This window comes from Herpailurus yagouaroundi, unplaced genomic scaffold (assembly GCF_014898765.1).
Source record: "Herpailurus yagouaroundi ecotype Mexico unplaced genomic scaffold, PumYag 29, whole genome shotgun sequence".
Taxonomy (NCBI): Eukaryota; Metazoa; Chordata; class Mammalia; order Carnivora; family Felidae; genus Herpailurus; species Herpailurus yagouaroundi.
In genome coordinates, this window is record NW_024412377.1 from 48,273,431 (window position 1) to 48,298,507 (window position 25,077).

The 25,077-nt window shown below is 40.3% G+C and overlaps 1 protein-coding gene across 4 annotated transcripts in view; it reads left to right on the top strand.

Annotated features, from left to right (window-relative positions):
• SGCD (sarcoglycan delta) overlaps positions 1-25,077 on the top strand; it is a 944,201-nt gene that overhangs the window by 813,202 nt on the left and 105,922 nt on the right. The gene's annotated exons all lie outside the window — the stretch shown is intronic.

A 25,077-nucleotide genomic window follows, 5' to 3' on the forward strand; every position in this document is an offset into this window, starting at 1 on the left:
CTCTGCTTGGAGGTTTAATTCAAAAAGACATTCCAAAAAGAAAGTTATGCGGCCTGCTCTCCAAGACCTTCAGTGTTCACAGACAGCTCACCTTTCCCGTGTTCACGCTCAGCCCAAGGGCAACAGGCTGAGCCTATGCGGAAGGGCAGTTTTATCCCAGTTGGACAGGGCACAAGCATGGCAGATGAATTCTGAACGCAGCTCATTGTTCTTCCCGCTAACGTGCTTGATGGGAGCTGATCAGAGGTCAGAGCACATCTAAAGTACTTGTATTGTATCACAGGCTTGTGGCAGAGATTGCATTTAACCAAACAAAGGAGAGAGCTGATATGAAATCAATATGCAGAGTGCCTATGAGCTATGGAGGAAGGTAATGTGCTTTTCTTCTTTGGCTGTTAAATACATCGCAGCTGCCAAGGAAAATGACTTTCCCTCTCAACTTCCTATCTGTCTAGCTGACTGGTTATTGGGAAGTGTTCAGGCTCTAGTGCTTTAGCTGTGTTTAATGAGGGAATCCTTGCATGAGAGCCTAAGTTCCTGTGGCCTAATTCTTCCTCCCGGACTCTGAAAAGATGTTTCTCCTTAGCAGACTCTGATCATAGATGTCTGGCGGAGCAAGGAAGGGTGCCAGGGCCTTGGATTTATAAGGCATGGTTTCTACTTGCATTTGCGAACTTAGGCTAGAATATAAGATGTGAAAAATGTACCAGAGAAACCCATGTGCAAGGCTGTGCTCCCTTAAAGTGCCCAGAACATTGGGGCCACACATGGTCCAAAGAGAGGCCTTCACTGAGAAGTAGAGGTCTGAGTTAACCCTTGAAGGATTTCAATGGATGAAGTTAGAGCAATCAGAAGAAGCTGTTCTCTTTGAAAAGAGATGTCAAAAAGCCACTCTTATTCTTGCAGTCCAGCCTGGTAACTGAACTTCAGTTTAAAAACAGTCCTGTCACTTGAACAGCTGGGGGATAAAAAATGAATTACGGGATGGGAGTTGAATTGACTGGTGGTTAAAATGAGCCCTTTCCTCTTTCTCTCTCCATCTTCTTCCTGCTGCCTTTCCTTCTGCGATCCACAGACAGACCAATTACGAGTGTGAGAAATCAGTGTGGGGGACTGTCTTTGCTACCACAAATCACAAGTGAGGTGACACAAAACAGCTAATGCAGTCCTTGAGAACTGAATGTATAATCACCCTCTGCGTAGTAGCATTTAGTTAGATCAAAATACTTCCACGGGGTTTCTGTTTTGTTTTTGTTTTTGCCATCTCATTTGATTTTCAAAACCGCCCTTAAAGGTGCTCAGGATGAGGGGAGAAAAAAGAAAAGAAATCTCCATCTGAGAAATTAAGAGATGGAAGAATGTGGAAGTAAGCTTGCCCAAGTTTACACAGCGAGTGTGTATTTCTACTCTGACGTCATGCCCTGTGGTGGGACCAGTCACCCACCTCTCGTACTGCTCGCTGACAGTGGTTAGGCCTCTGCTCTGAGCATGGCTCTTCCCCAAGCACCACTGCAGATGATATAGAAAGTTCTAAGAGATTGATTATGATCTCTGAACATTTGCCTGATATTTCTGTTAGGTGGTCATTCTAAAGCACAGTTTTTCTTTTTTCTGAAGATCATGGGCCTCCTCTCAGAATGGTTTTTTTAGCCCATTTATGAGTTAAACCCATTGTACCCATTCAATCCGAGGCATTTAAAAAAATGTTTAATGTCTATTTATATTTCAGAGAGAGAGAGAGCATGAGCAGGGTATGAGCACAGAGACAGAGACAGAATCTGAAGCAGGCCCTAGGCTATGAGCTGTCAGCACAGAGCCTGACATGAGGCTCAGACTCACAAGCTATGAGATGATGACCTGAGCCGAAGTCAGAATCTCAACCCATGGAGCCACTCAGGCACCCCAAATATGAGGCATTTAAAATGGCAAATGCTAGGGCACCTGGGTGGCTCAGTCAGTTAAGCCTCTGACCAAAGCAAGCCAATGACATAGTTATCAACATATAAAACATGGTTTTGTGACACAATATTTGAGGTCTTCATTATACACATCTAAAAAGATCTAGTTGTAGGCCGAGGAATTACCATCATTTCAAAGTAGTGATGAGTATAAATGATGGCTTTGCGATGCGTACAACTTCACTGTGATAGGAAATCTGTGATTTCTGTTGGTGAAAGAGTCACAGAGTAATCATTAATACGGACCATTTTCTACATTCCAATCAAAGGAATGATGTATCTCAGTTAAAGATGAGAGGAAATAATGATGTAAAATCTGCCCTTTCACAGTTCACGGACCTATGTGAATTCTATCTATTCATGAATCCCTAGCATCTCCAGGTGAGGTCCCCTGTCTTAATGTTAATGCTTAGTGAGCACTTAATGTGCAGTCTCTCCATTAAGCTGGGGATTTAGCTAGAATGTAACAAGACTCAGACATGGTTCCAGACTCTGAGGTATGTCTGTATCATTTCATGTTCAGTATCATGGACCAGATGAAAGGGCCTCCTGCCTCACGTGGAGCTCTATCATTAAGTTCTGGAAATGGAGTTAGCCTGGAATGGGTAGGAGGGAGATGCCACGATACACCAGGACTAGACAGTTGTTCTCAACATGGGCAATTTTGCACACACACACCCATTCAGAGATAAATGACAGTGTCTAAAGATATCTTTGATTGTCACAAACGTGGGTGACTGGGGTTGCTACTGGCATCTAATGGGTAGAGGGCAGGGATCCTTCTCAACACCCTGCAATGCACAAGACAGCCATTCACAACAAATAATTATCTGGCCCCAAAGGCAGAGTTTGAGAAGCCCCAGACCAGCAGGAAGGTCTATTGAACACTGAAGTCCCATTGTAAATAAACTTGAGTGTCTCTGGTTCTGTGCCCTCCATCCCATGTAATGTATGTCCTTTCTGATTTCTCCAGGTTTTGTATAGATTACATTCTCCCCCCCCCCAAATGCTGCCATAGTGCCTGATATCAGGTCATACATACAGCAGGTTGCACTATGTTAGCCACTGATGAGGGGTGACCCTGCTGCCTCCCTAACTTAAGGCTTCACTCCAAAGTAATGGCAGAAGCAAGGAACTACAGATAGGAGCTCTGCAAGAGATGGTTTTTGGGAGCAGGGACTAAAAGAAATGACACAAGTCGAGTTTGAATCTTTGCCTCCTATTCAGAGCAGTGTGATGACCTACTTTTATCTGTGAAGTCGGGGGTGAAACAGCTGGGGGAAGACACCCCTAATAGGAAGTTCTGTTTCTTCTTGATACAGCATAAATTATGCTTGTCATACAGGATGGATATCCCTTCCTTTATTTATATAATCTTGTAGTAGAAATTGACCTTAAAAGGCATTTATAAAATCACTGACATTAGTTAAGCACCTAATATGTACTTTTATCACTTCCCATGTTTTTGATGCGTCCCCACATTCCTTTCCATTGAGAACCAGGGTTGTTTCCTCTATACAAAAACCTATTACTAGGACAAAGGGTAGGCTGCATCTGTTATCTGAAGCATTGAAAATGCAAATGCTGGGATACCTGGGTGGCTCAGTCAGTAAAGCATCTAACTCTTGATTTTGGCTCAGGCCATGGTGTCACAGTTCCTGACTGCACAGAGCCTGCTTGGGATTCTCCCTCTCCCTCTCCCTCAGGCCATGGTGTCACAGTTCCTGACAGCACAGAGCCTGCTTGAGATTCTCCCTCTCCCCCTCCCCCTCCCCCTCCCGTTTTCTCCCTCTCAAAATAAATAAACATTTAAATAGATAGGTAGGTAGGTAGGTAGGTAGGTAGGTAGGTAGGTAGGTAGCAGGTGCTAAGTTGTGTGTTACATGTTACAAGCATGCCCTGTAAACTGCCATAGTAACATGGGTATGATCTCATAGTTGGATCTGTTGCTTTAAAATCCTGAGATGTGCTGAAATTGGTGGCATTTCCTTCTCCTTTAAGGTGATTTGGCCCAATCCTGAATGATTCTTCAAGGTATGATCAATTGCCTGGTGGAAGGATGATTTCTGTGGGGTCCCTGGGCCTCTGAAAGTCCTTTGCTCTAATGGATTAGAGGGATGTCAGCTTCATCCATTTAGTGAGCTTTCTCCTTGAGCTGTTTCCATTTGTCATGAAAATCTGGAAGGAGTTTTTGCATTGCCTGAGCAAGAACATTGAGAAAAAAAATGAGAGTAGGTTTATTGATTTGTTAGTGTCCACTGTCCCTAAAATGGGACCTTGGGGTGGGACCTTTGGGGAACTTTGAAAATATAGAGAGTTTAATGACTTAGATGGAAGTCTTGCTTTTAATCTTAAATTAATCCTATTTAGTTTACTAATCTCACTTTAAGAAGACATACTTACAAAAGGGGCAGTTTTTAAAAAGTGAAAAGGAGTCTTGATTTGATCCAGGGAGATTCCCTGATCCGGGACCATTTGTCACTAGCATTTGTACTTTGCCGTGCAGGTTAAAAAGCTTGCTCTCCTCTCATTTGGGCTTCATGATAAACTAGCCATAGGTTGGACAGTGGATTGTGCTCACTTAATAATGCAGCAACTAAGCCCAGAACAGTTAAAAGGTCTAGAATCACACAATAAGTTTGGTGGGAAATCCAACATGAGGATGGTAGAGGATATATTTCTTAACGTGCAGGAGTTTTAGTACTATTCTTCCATGACCGATGAGAACTTGGACTAGGGTTTATTTTTAATTACTTTGAATTTTCTTTTTTTTTCTTTTTTTTAATGTTTATTATTTATTTTTGTGACGTGGGGGAGGGGCAGAGAAGGAAACACAGAATCTGAAGCAGGCTCCAGACTCTGAGATGTCAGCTCAGAGCCTGACGAGGGACTCGAACTCGTGAACCGTGAGATCACGACCTGAGCCGGAGTTGGACACACCCAGGTGCCCCTTGGGTTTATTTTTAAAATAAGAGATAACGAAAAAAAATAACAGATCGGGCATCCTTGGGAGCTTAAAGCAGATTCGCATTAGGCAGAAGGGACCACTGTGACAGCTGCTGTCTTTTCGTTCTGCCATTCTCTCAGCTCCAGTCACCCAAGCACAGAAAAGAAGTAACCAGAATGTTTTAAAGTCCTTTATTCAAATGAGGGAGCTATGTGCAGGCCCCATATTTGATTAAAAGGGGAGGAAGAGGGAGGACCTGAATGTGTTTGAATGCATCACAGGACAGGCTTTCCATGGGAGTCCTCAGAACATACCTTCCTAGCAGTCAGATCCTACCAGTCAGATCTCGGTATCAAGTCTTGGTGTCCCTGCTTACCTGAAGCAAGATTATGAGCAAGTCCACAACCCCTGGGAGCCCTTCTGTGCACAATGAGGGTTGGTGGGCAGTCCTGTTTTTCTAGGCAGTTGCTGTAGGAATTAAGTAACACAATCCATGTACAGCTTACCATAGTTCCCGAAAGGCACTACATTATCAATAAATAAAATATTTTTTTATCATTAAAAACAATTACCTTTGTCAAAACCTCAGTTTCCTCACCTGCACATAAAGAAAATAATAGTGTCTAATTTGTGTTATTGTTGCAGGGATTAAAAAGCATAATATACCAGAAGCACCTGAAAGTAATGTTGTCAATTGTTGTTCTTAGAATCTTGAACATTTCCTATCATCCAATAGTTAATATTTAAAATACCCCTGAAAAATAGCATTTAAAAAAATTCTTAACTGCTCAGTAAATCAGCCAGCACAAACTTGAGCATAAAAGCCAAAGTAATACTGATTAAAAAAAAAAAAAAAAAGAATTCTAGCAAAGAAACACAAAAATGGTGTTCTTTGCCCAGTGAGTCACATAATGGGAAAAAGTTGGGCCAAGCATGAGATCATAAGGGAGCCGAGGATTACTAAATACGTTTGGGCCGTAATAAGGAGACAATAAATAGGAAGAGAGCAGTAGGACCACAGAAGAATGAGTTCATGCTCTAGAAGAAAATATTCACAAGGTTATCCAGCTGCCCATAGAGGGCGATAGAAAGGATTCCCCTGGGAAAATCAGTATCAAAATCATAAACTACCTTTCTTCATTTAGGGTATATCAGATGAAAGCAAGCTTATTGGCCCATAGAAAGTAAGCCATCATCTTTTATTTCTTAAGTTCCAAGGGATATTAAGGTAAAACAGCTGAAAGAATGCAAAGATACAATAATCCAGGCCAGGGATCTTTGGTCTTAAAGACGCAGATAGTAGATATTTTAGATTTGGGAACCCCAGGATCTTTATCCCAACTCCTGAGCTCTGCCATTATAGTGGAAAAACAACCACCGACAACATGAAATGAAATTTTGCTTGACTATTTTCTCACAAAACTTTATCAAAAAAAAAAACAAAACAAAAAAACGGGGGGATAGATTTAGCCCTAGGGTTGTAGTTCACCAGTCCCTGGTCTAGTCTGTATTTCTGTTACCTTTTCATCACTCATTCTGTGACATCTGATACTGAATACAAATTCCAAAGACTGAAAATCTTCCCCCAGACTGTGAGAGGGTTGAGAGTGTGGGCTCATTCAACACTGAGTCTTCAGCATCTTTGTAGTGCTTGACACACAAGAAAGGATGGATGGATAGGTGGATGGGTGGATAGACGGAACAACACACAGATGGACAGATTGACAGTAGTTTATGTCTGTTTCTAAACAGGAACATCATCATCACCATTAACATTCACTGCACTCTCTTACTGTGTTCTAGGCACTTGCAAAGTGCTATACGTATGTTCTCTTAAGAACAGCAAGGCCTTACAGTAAACTATGAGGTAGATATTATCATAGCTCATCAGTTCTAGTAGTATGGTATAGTCCTGGACATGTTAGATGCTCAACCTTGAGTCACTTACACTCATCTCCCCAATCCCTTCATATAGGTGTTTGTTAGAATTTAAAAGTATGTAGGAAAATCTCCATAAATATTAAAGTGATATTAAAAGATTAGGTCACTGAGGGGGTACCTGGGTCACTCAGTTGGTTAAGCCTCTGACTTTGGCTCAGCTCATGATCTCACGGTTTGAGTTCAAGCCCCATATTGGGCTCTGTGTTGACAGCTCAGAGCCTTGAAGCCTGCTTCGGACTCTGTGTCTCCCTCTGTCTCTGCCCCTCCCCTGCTCATGTTCTGTCTCTCTCTCAAAAATAAATAAGCATTAAAAAAGAGAATAATAAAAAATAAAAGATTTTTACCAAGCTTTGAGCAAGCGCTGGTGTACATGAACAGGCTGAAGTGGTCCCACATTGGAACGTTTGACCCTATGTGTGTACTGCCCCAGGTGGCTGTGGAGAAATTAGACAATATTAGGGCAGTTTGGGGGTGGAGGTCTATGGATCATTGTTCACCATCTTCTCTGTAGTGCCTTGGGCATTGCCTAACCTACAGTAGGTACTAAAGAAAATTGACTTAAAGGAGGAATGATGGCATAAACAAACTAACAGAGGAAAAAAATAAGTAAAAAATCCACCTGCCCAGCCCAGGAAGGACAATATGTCCATAAAATATTCTAAGTGTTAACTTAATAGGTATCCCCACAGAGACGGGCATATAGATCATAATATAAAATAATGGGAAATGCCTGATCTACTTACTACTGCCTTGAAAGCTGAAACATTTTCATAATGGATCAGAAAGGCATTTTTCAGGACAACTTGGTAATTCATCTTTATTTTCTTGTATACACAGTGCATTCCATTTAAAAAGAGATGCTAATGCATTTATGTTAAAGCATATGGATTTACAGCCTGGGATAAAGTTTATTCATAAGTAGTATACCTTAATCCTGTCTATGGAAAGGGAAGAATCAACTGGCATCAGATTAGTATTGATTAACTGTCACTTGGATTGACAAAGCAGCACAAGATACATTTAGCAAATACCCAAACCAAGCTATAAAGCTCTGCAGATTTGGATTTTGACACTTGCCTTTTTTTTCCCCCTCTAAAACATAATCAGTTCAACATTTAAGAATATACTCTTTGGCACTGAATAATTCAGACCTCATCGACACCATTTTTTTTCCCTTGCTGTATGACATCAGCACCATTTATAGGAATAGAGGAAAAAGCTATAAAAAGCTCAGAAAAAGTCCTTGCCCCTGGATTGTTAAATAGAAAGACAGACAGAGAGAGAGAGAAGGAGAGAGAGAGAGATGCTAAATGCCCTCAAAGCTGTATTACACCAATTCAGCCCCGAAGGCCACTTGAGCATACTCGCTTTCACAACTCTTGTCTGGTAGGGAAAATCGACTGGCTTCTGTTACCCTGTGGATTTCCATTTCATATTGAGCAGGCGTTTGAAGTAGAGCTGTATAGGAATAATGATCTCTCTCAAAAGACAGGCTTGTTTGTAGGCTCCAGAGAGCAGTTCTCCTTGCTTTAGTGATGCTGAGTGGGAGGGACAGTCGTGACATAGACTTCTCCACTCAAGAGGAAAAGAATGCATTATTCAGGTTGCTTCCAATTATCAGTGACAGAAAGCAAAAATTAATCAGACTTAAGGAACGTTTTTCTTGTTTGTTTGTTTTTTGTTTTTTTTAAACAAAGGGAACCTCCTCCCTCACATCTTTGGAAATTCCAGATAGGGCCAACTCTGGTGTTTTTAACATCTCCTCCCCAGCCCAGGTTTTCTTCAGGCAGCTCCTTAGCAGACATTACCTTAAGAGAAAGATGGAAACATCCTTGTATGGACAGATATAGCTGCCATTGGAGGGAAGTGATCAGCCCCACATGGGTAATATGCTCTCACAGCAACTACTCTTTCTGGGGAATCAGATACTCTCAATTGGCCACCCTGCATCACATTCCCTTCTTCGTGTTTGTGGGGTATGTGGGGAGGAACATGTGATGAGCATCCCTCAAAGACTTACCCAAAGCAAATAATAGTTCTATTGAAAGGAGAGTGAGGGAATATTAAACAGGTAAAGCCATTGTCACCATTCAACCTTTTCCCTTGCCTCATGTGTGGGTGTGACATCTTCCTTTGAAATTCTTTCTTCAGACTTTGTTTCTTGCTAAAGTCTCAGAGATTTGCAATGACAAAGGACATGGGTGAAAATGAAACTTCATTTTTTTTTTTAAATTCCCCTTGTCTTTTCTCCATAGCTGTATTGCCTAACCCTGGTTGAGTAATCAGGGTTTAATGCCTGTTACAAAACTTTGAAGGCAGAGGGCAATAGGAACTCAAGATTGTTGCATGTGCCATGGCTCCAGTTTAATGTAGCAAAGTAAATGACCTGGAATCTCTCCACCATTCACAAATGAAGAACTGCCTCCTGAGTGGTATTTTCTCTTCAAAGGGCCCAAGCTCACTTAAAGCTGCTTATCTACGTTCAGTCAGGTGTTCGGAGATCTGTGCCAGGGAAACCCTAGAATGCAGGTATTCCCTCCACACCTCAGAGGCTACATGACCTCCTTTTTCCCTGCTTGCTCACATTTTCTCATGAAGATGCTACTTCTTGCACACTTTCAATATGGCTGCCAGCCTTGCATCTCTACTTGAAAGTTAAAAGTGTAAGCCTGGGGGACTGGTTGGTCTAGTTTCTTATCACAGGTCTATTGCTAATTAGCTTTGTAATAGTGGGTAAGTTATCACTTACCCTGCAGAAGCCTCATATTTCTTAACCAGAGGGTTGTCACGAAGATGAAAGGGGCTGTCTCTGTAAAAGCACTTAGCATGACTGTCAGTTAAGTGTTAGTTGTTATTGGTCAGTACCTGTCACTCACTGAACCTTTCCTCTGGGTTGCTTAGTTTCAGTTTTCAAGCCAGAATCTGATTGGTCAGGTATGGACAGGTGGCAATTCTAACAGGACCACCTAGATAGCCCTTCAGCAGAGAATCTGGTCTAACCAATCATCACTACTTCTTGGTGGTCTTTTCTTGGAGGAGGAGATTTTTGGAATATGTCTCAATTCCCAGGCTTATGATGGAATAAATAACACCTTCAGCAAGAAGTTAAGAAGGTGCTTTGCAGCTAGATTTGCCTAAGTTCTGATCCTGGTTCCACCGTCACTCTCTGAAACCTTTCTGTGTTTTAGCTGTGTCGTGTGAAAACAGGGAGATAAAAATAGCATGTGCCTCATAGGGGTGGAGTGAGAATTAAGTGAGTTCATCCATGTGAAGTGCTCAGAAGCATGCCTGGCAAATAGTAAGCACTTAATAGATATCAGCCAATGAAATGGCTTTTTACTCGTGTAACTCTGAGCTCCCACAATAGTCTGGTAGGAAACTCTATCTCCATCATTACTGGGTTGCTCAAGAATCAGGGTAGCACATAGAGTGTCAAGAAAATGTGGGCAAACTTGTTAATCCTTGGTCCATTAAGATCACCTCTGCTATCTTCATTTTTCCAGCCTATATAGTCACTGAAAGTATGTAGTCTCCCAACTTGCATGCCACGGAGAGGGCTAAGGAATCTTCGCTGAGGCTGTGGACCATTGTGCCAAGGGGCATGACACAGCTGTGCCCTCTGAGAGTTTCCCACCTCCCTAGGGATGATTCTGGTCCCCAGGGGACCTTACATCTCACGATTATTCTAAATCGGGGGCAAAATCTGCCTCTCCTCTGGGCTTCCCTCCAAGGCACTCTTCTCTTTTCCCTCCCTGGGAGAGTAGCCAGCACACTCTCCACTCAGATTAGGCCTTCACTAAGGGCAGGAATAGCTGTCGATTTGAGGCAGCTTTGCTTTTGATGCACTGAAAACCTTCCATCATGGAACTTAAATGCTAAGTTTGCTAAGCGAAAGCAGCAAACCCAAAAACTCTCTACTGAATGATTCCATTTATATGACGTTCTGGCTAAGGCAACAATGTAGGGCCTGAGGACAGTGGGAGCCAGGAGTAAGGGGCTTGAGGGAGAGATTGACTACAGAAGGGCAGTGCAAGGGAAGCAGATTTTCAGAGAAATAAAATTGTGCTGTGTTTGCTTATGGTGATAGATACATGACTGTACCTATTTATCAAAACTTGCAAAATGATAGATCACAAATAATAGTACATTTCACTTGCTGGAAACAAACATCAAAGAAATGCAGAGGGTCTTACTATCTGCTTGAAGTTGAGGAGAGATAAAAATATGGGGAGAACAAACACAAATCAATCATCCTAAAAATCATCAAGCCACAGATGAAGATAAAGAGGGGGGCTAAGCCTGATCATGTCATGTTCAAATGTTGGGCTTTTTGTTGTAGGGAACAGGAGCTCATCACATACTGTGAACCAGACAGGAAACCTGAGACACTTGGGTTCTGGGAAGTTTCACTGACTGAAGTAAATTGGAGAGGTTACAAGAGAGCTGCTGGAGAAGAAGGGAGACTGTACCACTGAGACCGAATAGCTAGAGCCCTAACCATTTCCGTTCCTGGACAAAGATGTGTCAAGCTGTCACAGTGGTGTAGCAGATACTGACCAGCTCAAACCTCTTCCCTCTAGAAGTTTATGTTTCATTCCACAACTTTTACTACCTAAGAAATTCAAAGCATCTGAGTTTGCGCATCTTGTTTAGAAGAGAACAAAGAATCCCATGACGTGGTCTTTATATGACAGTGAAGGCAGCATACACTCAATGGACTGTCTCACAAGATAGAATAAAATGAGTGTTCATCCAGCATTTCAGTTATGCATTATGGAAGCACAAAAGAAGGAGCCATTAGTGATAACTGAGAGAGGACCAGGAAAAGATTCGTTATGGAGGAGGTATTTGAGCTGGGCCTTAAAGAATTTGATACACTTAAAAAAGAAAAAAAAATTCTGGCTGAGAACATAGAATTGCAGTCAGCGATCAATGAAAAAGTACTTCAATATCATATGAAGGTCTAGTAAGAGTGGTTTCCAACTTTTGGTCATTTGGCTCATGGCAAAAAAAAAAAATTCTAGGTGAAGAGTATGATCATCTTAAAGGGTCTGTTTGCTTCTCTCTCCTTGGTCTTGGGTAGAATGGTATTGACTCTTATTCAGGGAGGGGTGAATAACAGAATTCTCACAAGGTGGCTCAAATGAATAATAACTAGGGACTTGGTTTTCTCTCATAAGAAGTAGTCTATTGATAGACACTTGCTGGTAGCTTAGTGGTGTCTGGGTCAATATATCTGAAATCCACCTGGCTTTTGTCTCATGGTTGGAAGATGGCTCTCACAGCTCCAGATTATACTGATAATCAGAAATAAGAGTGGTACCAGCCATATGTGTCCCTTCCTACTAGAACAGAAAAAGCTCACCCCATACTCATCCCCAGTAGGCTTCTACCTACATGGCATTAGACAAACCCATGTCATAATGGCCACCCCTAGCTTCAAGAGAGTCTGGGAAAGCAAGTATTTAGCTGCGTACTTTGCTTCCATGAATAATACCAATATTTTGTTGGCAAAGGAATGGATGTTGATAAGTGACATGCTGGCCATACTAGGGATAAAGGTAAAAGAAATCTATACAGTGTGTAAGGTGAAAATCATACAGTCAAAATTACCTCTTTAAAAACTTTATTTCTAATGTTTATTTTTGAGAGAGGAAGAGGCAGAGTGTCAGCAGGGGAGAGGCAGGGAGAGGGAGACACAGAATCTGAAGCAGGCGCCAGGCTCTGAGTTTTCATCACAGAGCCCGATGTGGGGCTCAAACCCACAAACTGTGAGATCATGACCTGAGCCAAAGTTGGACACTTAACCGACTGAGCCAACCAGGTGCCCCAAATCAAAATTATCTTTAAGTCACCTGTAAAGTATCCCCATTTTTAGGCTTACTTTCATATAAGATTGTATTCTGAAAGTAAAGCATTCAAGTGTTCTAATGCTTTGAGACATCCAGGACTTTTATTAAGATTTCAATTTGCTGGTCCTTACTTTTCAAGTCGTCATCTTGATCTCCTGTAAATGACTTTATAAGTTTCTCCAATTATTTTTTAGACAGTGTTTCTCCATGGTCCTCAATTAATGTTTCAATTTCCTTCTCTATAGGAAAGCATCACCCCCCAGCTGCTTTGCTACAGGCACAGAGTGTTCCACTTCTTTTTCAATGACCAGGAAGCCCTTAAAATCATGTATGTGTTGTTTTCTTGGGTCTCACCAGCGTCCATTGAGCCTCAGAGTCTTGATTTGCTCTCACACTGTGAGACAGACACTTGGGAACTGAGTCTTGCCTAAGAAAGCCGTGTATTTGGGGCTTTCATTTTGCACTCACTCCCAAGAGGAAGGACAGGCAGAACGAGTGCTGTCCTTAACTTGATCGTGCAGTTCGTATCCATTCTCTCCCCCATCTCCCTGCACTGTTGGCCTGATTCTGGCCATCTGTCTCGCAAAGACCTGGAGGGGAACATGGGTGGAGTGCCACATTCATGTCATTCATGAGACACACAGTGCATCATCTTTGAGAACACAGAACATGGAGTCTCTCTCGTGCCCAGGTGTGCTGTCCTTGCCAAGCAGCCTTCTCGGCTTGTTGATGATGCTCCATTGTTCATATACCATCCTAACTTAGAGGCTGCCTTGTTCCAGCATTCTGTCTGTTACACAAATCCAGTGAGTTGAAGTTCTTTGTTTTATTGTGTAGTTTTATTTACTATCAAAAATAGTGCAGTCATAAGAAACTAAAATGAGGTTGCTTGCTGCTTGGATGGTTCCTTTTATATTTTCCAGTTTTGGCTTAATGATACACCAAGCATGAGTTCTGGTCTATTGGTTTCTAGAGTAGAGTTTGTTTAATTAAACTACTTGTCTCTTCATATCTTGCCAGAATATTTTTATACGTGGATCTTTAAATTGCTCTCCAGTTTCACATTCTACAAAAATATATAAAATGTGCACCTTGATGGTATGGCCAGTTCAGTTAAATTGTCTTATTTTATTTTTCTCCGTGGTTACCATTCAAATTATTTAATGATATTCTTCTGTATTACTGGCCTAATCTTCTATTATAATAAATAATGATATCTGTTGTTTGGTGACACTTTAGTGTTCAAGGACATGCAACCTTATATATATACTTTTATAATCCCCATTCCACGAAGCCGGAAACTGAGGCTTGAAAAAGCTAAATAATTTGCCCAGTATAATATTCCTCTTCACAGTCTTCCTGTACAACCCTGAACTTGTTACACTTTACCCAGTGTACATGTCTATTAAAGTCCCCCATCTACATGAACCTGAATATCCACATTATGCACACGGACATTCAAGTAGCTAAGCACATGTGCCTCTACCCAGCAGGTGCCATAGAGCAGACCGATGCCCCTATAAAAGTTTTGTTACCAACCAGAGCTGGAACTTTAAACTCTGATATCTAATATCCAATATCCAATATTCAGCTATCTTACTATATTTCTCTTGTCAAAAAGTAGTAGCTCTTGCTTATAACAATTTCTTCCCTTCCCACTAACTCCTGCCCACAAGAATCTGCCTCCATTTCTTGATAGAATGACTCTGATTATATAAGTGATCTGCGTGTTGCTAAATGTCATGGGCATTCTTTTTTAAGTTTATGTGTTTATTTTGAGAGAGAAACCAAAAGCAAGGGAAGGGTTGGAGAGAGAGGGAGAGAATGAGAATCCTAAGCAGGATCTGCATTGTCAGCTCAGAGCCCGATACAGGGCTCAGTCTCACAAACTGTGAGATCATGACCTGAGCTGAAACCAAGAGTCAGACTGAGCCACCCAGGCGCCCCTTCATGGGCATTTTAATTTCCCTTCTTACCTCTAAGTACCAATTAACATGGGTAACTCCTTCCACTTTTTAGAAGTACTTTTTTTCTCTTGACTTCCTATGTTACCCCATTCCTGGTCTTCTTCCAACCTCACAAGCCATTTCTTTTCAGTCTCCTTTGATAGTTCATGCTCCGATAGCAAAACTTGAAATGTTGGAATCCCTTAAAATTCTGACGCTGGCTATCTTTGTCTATCACTCTCACCATTTCTTGGATCAGACCACCCATCCCATTTTCTTAGTTTCCATAATCATCTGTATTCCAAAAATCTCTATGCCAGTGGTTTAGAACTCTGCCTTGAGTATTATACCTCTGTATCCAGCTGCCTACATAAACATCTGATTTTGGAAAACCCACAGATACCTTAAATTCATCATAGCCAAAACTAAATTTTTGCTCTTCCCCCAAACCTGAACATTTGTTACCCCTTTACCCCTCATATCATACTACCAGGTTCTTTCAACTCTACCTCTTCAGTACCTGTCACGTTCACCTTTCCCGTTTTTTTCACTATGGGTTACATATTTTAGGCCTCCATCATTTCTTACCTGGCTACTAAAATAGCCATCTAACTGATTTGCATGCATTTGCTCTTGATCCCTTGTACTACATTTTATACGGTATAGTCAGATCCTGTAACTATTGGAATTCGATTTTGTTGGAAATAACAGACAGCCTAACCAGTAGTGGCTTAAACAAGTTAGGGATTTGTTATTATGTAATAATAATTCTGGATGTATGCTGTCCAAGGCTTATAGCAGAACAATGTTATAAAGAGACCAAATTCCTTCAACCTTCTTCCTTTCACACCTTTAGCAATATGGCTTGTACTCACATGGTCTCATAGGGCTACTGTGCCTCAAAGCATTGCTTCTCTATTTCAGAAAGGGAAGAGTAAAGAACAAAAATCCTTCTTTGTTATGCTTTGGGGGTTTTTTTTGTTTTTGTTTTTTTTTAATTTGGGAAGAAAATATCTCCCCAGACACGTGTTCCTACATCTCCCTGGCCAAGGCTGTATCACACAGCCACCTAACACTGCAAAGGGAGTCTGAGAAGTTGAGTAGTTTGGGTTTCCAGGCTGCATCATAGACAAATGCAAGAGGGGATGCGCTGTGCTTAAAATGTGACAAGCCGACAGTCCTTAATATCTGCCCCAGAGTATTTAAAAAAACATACCTGATCATCTCATTCTCCTCTCTATAGCCTTTCAATGGCTTCCTTTTCCTATTAGGATAAAATTCTCAAACACGCACATGGACCAAATGCTCCTACGTGACCTTGCCCCTGACTGCCTCAGAAATCTTATGGCAGTCTTGCTCTTTCCACTCCAGCTACAGTCCTCTCCTTACTATTCCTTAAAAGCAGCAAGCCATTTTATGCATTGTGTGTATATCTATGCACAGAGAAAGATTTCTTGTGCCTTTAAGAACCAGTGTTTGGGGGCACCTGGGTGGCTCACTCAGTTAAGCATCTGACTCTTGTTTTTGGCTCGGGTCTTGATCTCATGGTTTGTGAGATAGAGCCCTAGCTGGGCTCCAGCACAGAGCCTGCTTGGGATTTTCTGTTTCCCTCTCCCCCCTTTTTGTCCCCCACTTGCACATGTTCACTGTCTCTCTCTCTAAATAAATAAACCTAAAAAAGAGAACCAGTGTTTGTACCCTTGGGGGCTACATTGACCCCACTGAGATTACATGATTTACAATAATTGTCACTATAAAAATCAGTATCTGTCTAGCCACCATAAAAGTTCCTAAGGGCAGACGTTAGATCTTCATAGCCAGGATTGCCTTAATACAGTGCTGGCCACAGAGTAGGTAATTGTTAAATGTTGATAGACAATGAATATTACAACACTTAGGATGGCTAGAGATTTTATGTATTTTTTGAAAATTGTATTTGTGATCTCATAAATAAGAAAAGCCTGAATCTGTTTTTCCCCCAAAACCATTTATGGAATAGGTCATCCATAAATATTTGTTGAATGAATTAATTATCTGTACATTTTGGTCAGGAGAATTGTCCCTAATTCCTGAAAAGAAAATATTTGGTATGTATCCTGGAAATGACTTGTAATGACTACAAATGTTTTGCATGAGCAGTTTATTAAATGCTACCAGCAGCCGGAGAAACACAATGGGATTAAATTACTTCAAGTGACTTTATCCACTCAAAGTTTCTGTTTGTTGCTCATGTTGGGAAGGCTTTCAGAAGCCGACAGCCGCCTTCAAAGTGCTTAGCCCTGAAATTCATGGAAACTCTACAATCTCACTGATTACTCAGTTCATTTTAAATCCCAGATTAGACATAACCCAACCCACTTCCTTAAAAAGAATTTTTCACTGCGCATTACCATTAGGAGAAAGCCAAAAATTCTTGTTATGAAATAAATAGAAAACTACTGTTTCGGAGGAATTTCCTGTGATCAGCACTCCCACGAAACACTTTTATGGATAACATGATATTGGGATTGCTATTCAGGAAAATAGGCCTCTAAGGAATATTTAAATATTAAAATGTAACTGTGTTCTCTAGCCTGGACTTACAAGGCAAAAACCATTTCTCCTGTATCTAGAAAGCTTTTAAACAGTAGCAGATATGTGAAATGTGAAACGTGCTTAGCTATAATTTTGGAGTAACTAGAAAGTTATCTTGCAAGGAAGACAATGTTCATTATTCAAGAAATTACTATACTGTTCATAGTTTGTTTTTTTTTTAATATTTCCTGTTTATAAATACTTTGGGAGACTGTAAGTTTCCTTGTCACATTGCCTACACCTTCATAAGAAAAATGTAGTCAGATTCAGAGCAGCTTCTTTTACTAAGTAAAGGCAATTTTAGTTGCAATTAAAATATCAAATGTGAAAAACTAGATTTCACTGGAGATGTAGAAGGTCGCCATGGGCACCACTGGCTTTGAGTATTAATCACCTGGTTTTGACCATCCATGTCAGCTCTTCCCCTGGGCCCTCTGAAACCCATTGTTCTCTGTCTTGTCCAGTGCCTCACCAGATCCCATTGGCTTTCCACTTAATTATCTCCTAAACCCATCCACTTTTCTCCATCTGTGCTGCCAATTCTCTGGTTCAACCTCCCACCATCCCTCTCTCTGCCCCACTGCATCTATCCTTACCCTCCTCAAGTGTCTTTTCCATGATACAGTGTCTCAGTCAGCTGCTGGTGCTGCTGCTGTAACAGAATACCATAGACTGGATGGCTTAATCAATAAGAATTTCTCACTGTTCTGGAGGCTGGGAGCCTGAGATCAGGGTGCCAGCATGGTGAGGTTCCAATGACGATTAGAGTTTCAATGTATGAGTTTTAGGAGGATACAAACATGCAGATGATAGCATGTTGGCTCAGTGATCTTGAAAAATGCCAGTTGGATCGAGCCAGATCCCTGCTTAAAACCTTCACCGTGACCTATAAGGTTCTGAATTACCCAGATCAGCCCACCTTTCCAGTCTCATCCCATGCTGCTGACCCTTGCAAAAAATAGTCTGGCCACACAGATCTTTATTAACTTCAACTTCCCAACCCTGATGTTTTCTCATTATCTTTTCAACTGCCATTTCCCCCTCTTAACTAGTTTGTTCCTAATCACTTTACAAATACCAACAGAATTTCACTTTCTCAGGGAAACTTACCTGCCAGACCAAGTTATGACCCCAAGTTGTATTTCAAAGACATTCTTTTATTTTCCTTTCAAGTCTTTATCACTATTTGTAACTATTAGATATTTTTATTTAAAAATAGCATTCAGGGGTGCCTGGGCGGCTCAGTCGGTTAAGCATCCAACTCTAGATTTCAGCTCAGGTTGTGATCTCACAGATTGCAGGTATGAGCCCCACATAGGGCTCCACACTACCAGTGTGGAGCCTGCTTGGGATTCTCTGTCTCTCTCCCTCTCTCTCTTCCCATCCCTAGTCCACATGATCACTCTCTCTCAAAGTAAATAAATAAACTTAAAAATAAATAAATAAACTAATAGCACACACTACTGGAATACACTGTGCCTTCCTATACTATGGACTCCATGTCTGTTTGGCTCACTTCTAGACCTTCCTGTTCAAAACATGTTGAATGTTGGGTTTTTCAAACCTACCAGCCTCCTTTTCTGGTCCGTTTCCTGGTCCATTGGGTTTATCCAGCCAGGTTATCTGGAGGATTGTAAAACAGCAGAGCTGGAAACAACCTTATAGATCATCTAACCTCCACCCCCATTTTGTATAACAAATGGGGAAATAAGACTAGAAAACAAATTGCCAAAGGCCATATAATTAACTCATAGAAGAGCAGCACTAAAAATCAGGTCTTTGGTTTGTCGGTTCTCTGATATTTCAGGAGATCAAATCATTCCTTCTCCCATTTTTCTTATCGCCATTTTTTAGATTGAAATCTGTTGTTGATTTTATAACCTAATATTGGTATAAAAATATATCCTTTTCAAGTAAAATACGGTTCTTGTTTAGGGTTATCATTCAGGTTATATCTACCCAAGCAACACGGATTAGAACACTTAAAATGTTTTGACTTCAAACAATGGTGATTAGATATTTTAACTCGGCATTTTGACTATTTTGGCCCCATGATTCAAGCCCAAAGATGAGTTTTAGTCTATGTTCATTAATACAAAAGCGTTAATCATAATTGTTCCAATCTTAATGCATGCACATCAAGAAAGAATTACCAGAGCAGACTCCATTAAGCCAGCTTAACTCCTTAATCAATGTTCTAAACAGCACACTTAAACCATTTCTGACCTTTTTGAAAGTTTTCCTTGAAATTACTGTCTGAAAGATCAGTTCTTCATGTACAACAAAAATTTGATTCATCATCCAATTTTTCTGGCTCCTATTATTATAACATCTAGTATAGTATTTCTTCCTTTGTGTCTAATGCTTCTCTCAAGTCCAATTTTCTTGTAGCGTATTTTGCAGATGTGAATCTGCCTTTCAGGATTTGGTTCATGGCTTTATTTAACGTATGCAGGTTTAGGCACTTTACTGTTTTTTATTTTTTACAAAATTGAATTTTCCCTAATTTTTTTGGAGTTTAAAGACTTATGAACCAGGGTTTTGTTTTTGCAGTTAGCTTCCTCTATAATAAATTTTTCCATCTACTGTTTTATCTCTTATGAAATTTATTTTCTAGCGAGCAGTTCTGCCAGTTAAATGCAGTTTGAAATTGGACAAAAGTCTGTTTGCTATTATTTGATTCCTCCTTAAACACAGAAAAGTTTTAGCATTTTTTCTTTTGATATTTCAAGGTTTCTTTCTTTTTTTTTTTTTTTTTTTTTTTCCTGGTAGGGAATGGAGGTGGCCCAAGACAATCATCTGTTTAAATTGTTACCTGATGAAATATTTGATTTGAGGGGAAAACAATTTAGCTCTGACACTTCTTATCCCATCCCTTATTTTACAGCTGGGGAAATCAAGGGTCAGAGAGGTCTTCTGATTTGCATAGGATCACAGAGATAGGACTGGATTTCAGGTCTCTTGACATCTGGGACACTTTGAGGGGAAAGCCTCCGAAGCTGAGTATGCTTTCCCGAGAGGAGAAGCTGGCTTTTTGTTACTATGGCAATGGAGGGGATTTGAGATTTTTTGACAAGTTTACCCCCTACCTGTACTGCAAGGAAAAAAGAACCACTGAGCTAATCTTTATGGTGATTCAAAACACTTTAGATAGATCCTGTCACATGCTTTATAAGTTCCTAATTGATTGTGTGGAATTAAGTTATTGGGCAGAGAACCATCTAATGGAAACACATTGATGAAATCATTTTTGAGGGACATTAATGGAACTTAAAATAAAACTGAAATGGCTTTATGGATTTTTCACTCAAACTGTTTATGAACATTTATTGCCAGTAAATTATATTGTGTCAGAAGAGGGAATCAGTAGGTATGGCTTTAATAGAAACCTTTTTGAAATAATAAAATCGAGAATAATTTATTATCTAAGAACAGATAGGGGATGGGAGAATTCATCCTGATGGATGTTTGTCCACTCTGCAGCTTCTAGAAGAGTGAAAAATGGTGTTAAAAGCAGAAGCCTGATAGGACTTGGAAATAAATGGTGTTTTTGAAAAGTATTAATATCTCATCTCATTGTGCATGTGGATTGTTTTCAGAAGAGAGGTGAGGGGAGATTTAGCAAGTGTTACTTGAGGGTATAAACATTGGGATTTGTTCATATCTCATAAAAAGCTGAACAAGTAGGGAATGATTTAATATAATGAAAGAGACAGTCTAGAACAGTAGTCACAGACATTGGTTCCAGGGCCAAAAGATGAGAGTTCAGGTTCTGACACCTCCTTTTCACTGTGCAACCATAGGAAAATACCCTGACTTCCCTGAGTGTCAGATTCCACATCCGTAGCAACAGACATGCATAGTCCCTACCTCATAATAATGATCAAATTAAAACAATTTCCATAATTTCTAGTTTCTAGTATGTGCTTTAAAAATGTCACTTTTAAGAGTCATAGAGGACCTGGATAAGGGGAGGAAAAAATAGGTTTCATAAATATTTTAGTACTATAAGCAGTATCTTATTGAGCTGATTTCTATGTGCCAAAGATCTCGTTCAATCTTCCAAGACCCCTAGGAGATAAAGTTACCATTAATATCCTTTGTTTTCAGAGAAGAAAACTGAGCATGATAGAGATTGGGTTTCATGCCCAAGGACACTCAGATAATGAGAAATTCTGGTACATTCCCCTGAGAAGTCATATCTGTGAGTCTGTTTTCCAGTATGGATGGCACGTATGGGCCCCTGTGGCAAAGTGCATCAAAAACAAAATCAGAGGGCATCTGGTTGGATGGTGGGAGCAAAAGGAGCCTTAGTGAGTGTCTTGCCCTTCACTTTGATCCCACATGCAGAGCCCGTCAACCACCCAGATCCTCTATGAGAGCCTAGACCCCTGGGTTTTGCTGTCTTGCCACCTTATGGGCGCCACATTCTCCTGGCATTCAGAAAACAAGACACTAGGGTATAGTGGCTAAAAGTAGGGCCTCGGTTCAGATGCCTGCATATGAATCTCAGCTCAGGCATTCACTAGTCATGTGACTGTGAGCCCCTGTTTTTTAGCCCCACTTGTCTTATAGGACAATTAGTTTTCTTGGTCTGGGGAATAAACTACAGACCTTTGATCTCATTTTATTTTAAAGCAATATTTGTATTTAGCCCAAATAATATTCTCTTCTTAGCATAGCTCTTTTATTTTAAGAGGCACAGTTAAAAGGAGTTGGATTTTGGACATTCATTAAAAATCCAATGTGATACATGAGGAGTTTCATGACAGTAAATTAGTACTCCCATAGAAGTATTAGTACCAATTGGAAATAAGTAGTACCAAATTGGACGCCAATAAGGCATCCAGTGGAAGCCTAGGGAACCTAAAATTGAATCTGTCTGTATTCTGTGTGTGACCTTCGGAGACCATGGTTGTTCCACAAGCATATGGTGAGCACCCATAATGTATTAGATGACTTCATATAACCTTTTTTATCCCCCTTGGAATTTCTTTAAAAGGGTGGCAGAGCGAGGGGCCACTGGCTGTGGTACAGCACTTCCTTCCTGAGCTTAGTACAGCCAGATGTTAAGAAGTGGCAAATGAGGTTCGGTCAGTGTATCTGACAAATGGAGAAACAGACGCAGCACAAAACTTGAATAAAATAAAGAAAATAGTGCATGCTTTTGAGGTTCATTTTAAGAAAATGGCATTCTTCATTTTTGGACAATTGAACTGAATAAATGTAGTATATATCCTTATATATGTATATATTTTGCATAGTCCTAAGAAGTAGGTATTCTTGGGCTTCAAGGGGCCTTATAAAATGATAGGAGGATACAGGAGATATCAGTGAAACACAAAGCCTCACAGCATTTTAATACCAGTTCAAATAATGAAGGTTGTCTATGAGCAGTACTAATTGCTGCATCGGTAAGTCAGACAATTAGGGCTGATTTTAAGGGAGGTAATGCTCTTTCTCATGCAGTTTTCATAGTTTTCTTAGTAGAGGAAGGGGAGATATGAGCTGGTACTAAAGAGTTGACACAGTGTATGTAAAGAGAAATAACTTTCCTAGCCTTAATCAGGTGTATAATTGTTCCTTTTAATCATTAAAAACAACAACAACAACAACAACAACAACAACAACAACAACAGTAAAAATAGGTTCCAGTGGCTCAGAACTAAGCATCTCTAAGGAATAGAAAGGGAAGGGATTTCAAGGGAAGCCCCTGTTAATTGCAGTAGTGACAGATGGGAATTGCTCAATAACAGGTTTGAGATGGTACTGAGAGGTGACTAAGGCCATGCTCTTGGGTCAGACACTTTAGAGCCACGTCCCAATGTGTCACTCATTGTCCCGTGATTTCTCCTGGCCTATTTTACCTACTAGGCACCCTCTACAGTATCTTTCGCCTAGGTGCTCTTCAAAGGATCACAAAAATCTTGGAGATGTGGATTGTATGCTCTGTAAAACAAAATTTAATACATGTGTAACAAAAGCCACATTATAGTCTATAATCCAACCCAATCTTATTCACTTATTGTGTTAGTCAGGATTCTTCAGAGAAACAGAGTCAATATGGATATACCTATGGGAAGAAAGTCATTATAAGAAACTGGTTCAAGTCATTATAGAAGCTAAGGAGTCCCACAATCTGCTGTCTATAAGATGGAGACCCAGGAAAGTTCATGACATAATTCAGAATGAGTCCCAAGGCTCACTGAGAACCAGTGCAGTCATTGGTGTAGATTCCAGTCTGGGCATTAAGGCCTGAGAACAAGGAGCACTGATGGCATGAGAAGATTGATATCCCAATTCAAGCAGTTAGACAGGAAGAACCTAATTCTTCCTTCCTCCGCCATTTTGTTCTAGTCGGGCCCTCAACAGGATTGGCTGATGCTCACCCACACTGGGGAGGCCACACTGCTCTGCTAAGTCCTTTGATCCTACTCTCATCTGGAAACACCCTCACACCCAGAGGTTGTGTTTAGCTCAGTATCTGATTACCTCATGATCCAAGTCAAGCTGACACATAAAATGAACCACCACATTTATAAAGAACATAATAAAGTTTAAATCACTAGGGCAAAATAGTGTATGCATAATAAAACAACATGCTCAGGAAATTTACATCAAAAAATGTTGTATATAATTGAGACTGTGGGTACATTTTGATATATTTGAAAGGTGGTGGGTTGGTGTCTTGAAAGGCAAAAGTGTCTATGGGCAGAAAAAGATCTTTAATGTTCCCACACTAAACGTCTCTTTGCCTACTGCAACTGTTGGTAGGGTGGTTGCAGGCAATAAATGAGCTAGTACATATGATGTGTACATGATGGTATCTGGCTTGTAGTAGTCACTCAGATTAATAGTTATCATTTACCAGGATACTTTAGTGACCATCCATGATGTTAAAATTTGAGGCATTGTTTGCTGATTTTACTTGCAGTAGTCTTGCTTGTATCAAAAAGATTAAATATTTTTACAATTGCTACAAAAGTCAAGAAATCATTTCATTTTCCTAGACTTAGCTAAGATAAATCTGGATTTGTAATATCAGTGGTTAGTGGAGGAATTCTAGACATCATAGCAATGCAAGAGGATTCTAGAAATTCACACATGCATACAAGGTATTATTCTGCCCCTTTTTGTGGCTTCAAAGAACTACACCAAAAAAATGTATAAAAATCAACACCTTTACTTCAACTTGCAGGATACTGCCTAGCTAAGTTTAATTGAAAAACTAATATTCAGTGCAATTGTCTGTGATAAACTAAGGCGTAAATGAGTTGAAAAACACTTTGGGAGCAGACAAATCAGATAATCACCACCTCTATGGCTGGGAAGGTTCAGCTGGTGATAACAAGTTGTAAAGATAAAAGCTTGTAGAAAGGTCAAGAGCTAACTGTCTAGATTGGGTTGGGGATCAATGTTGAATAATACTCAAAGTGTGAAAGCACTGAACTTCAAATGATCTCTCACAGTGTTCTGTTTTGTTTAACTTTTCAAGATAATAGTGTAGAACTTTAGGGAAAAATGTTTTTGCTAGATTTTATTAGGTGAATAGTTTACAGTGTTATAGTGTTCTCCACCATCCACCCACTGCTGAGATGTTGTATGTGTTCTATGATTTGTGCCCCACACTGAAATAAGAGGGCTTCAGCTGCTGTTTTTCAAAACATTTCCAGTTGGGTAACTATTAATAGTTGATGAGAGACAAGAGTTAGACTGTGCCATTTCTAGGCTTTTTTTTTTTTTTTTTTTTTAATGTTAACATTGTATTTGCCTCATGGCCTCACTCTGATCTCAGCAAGAACACTTTCAAAAGAAGCTCCTTGTTTTTTCACAGGCTGTTTGCATGATTTGATTCAGTG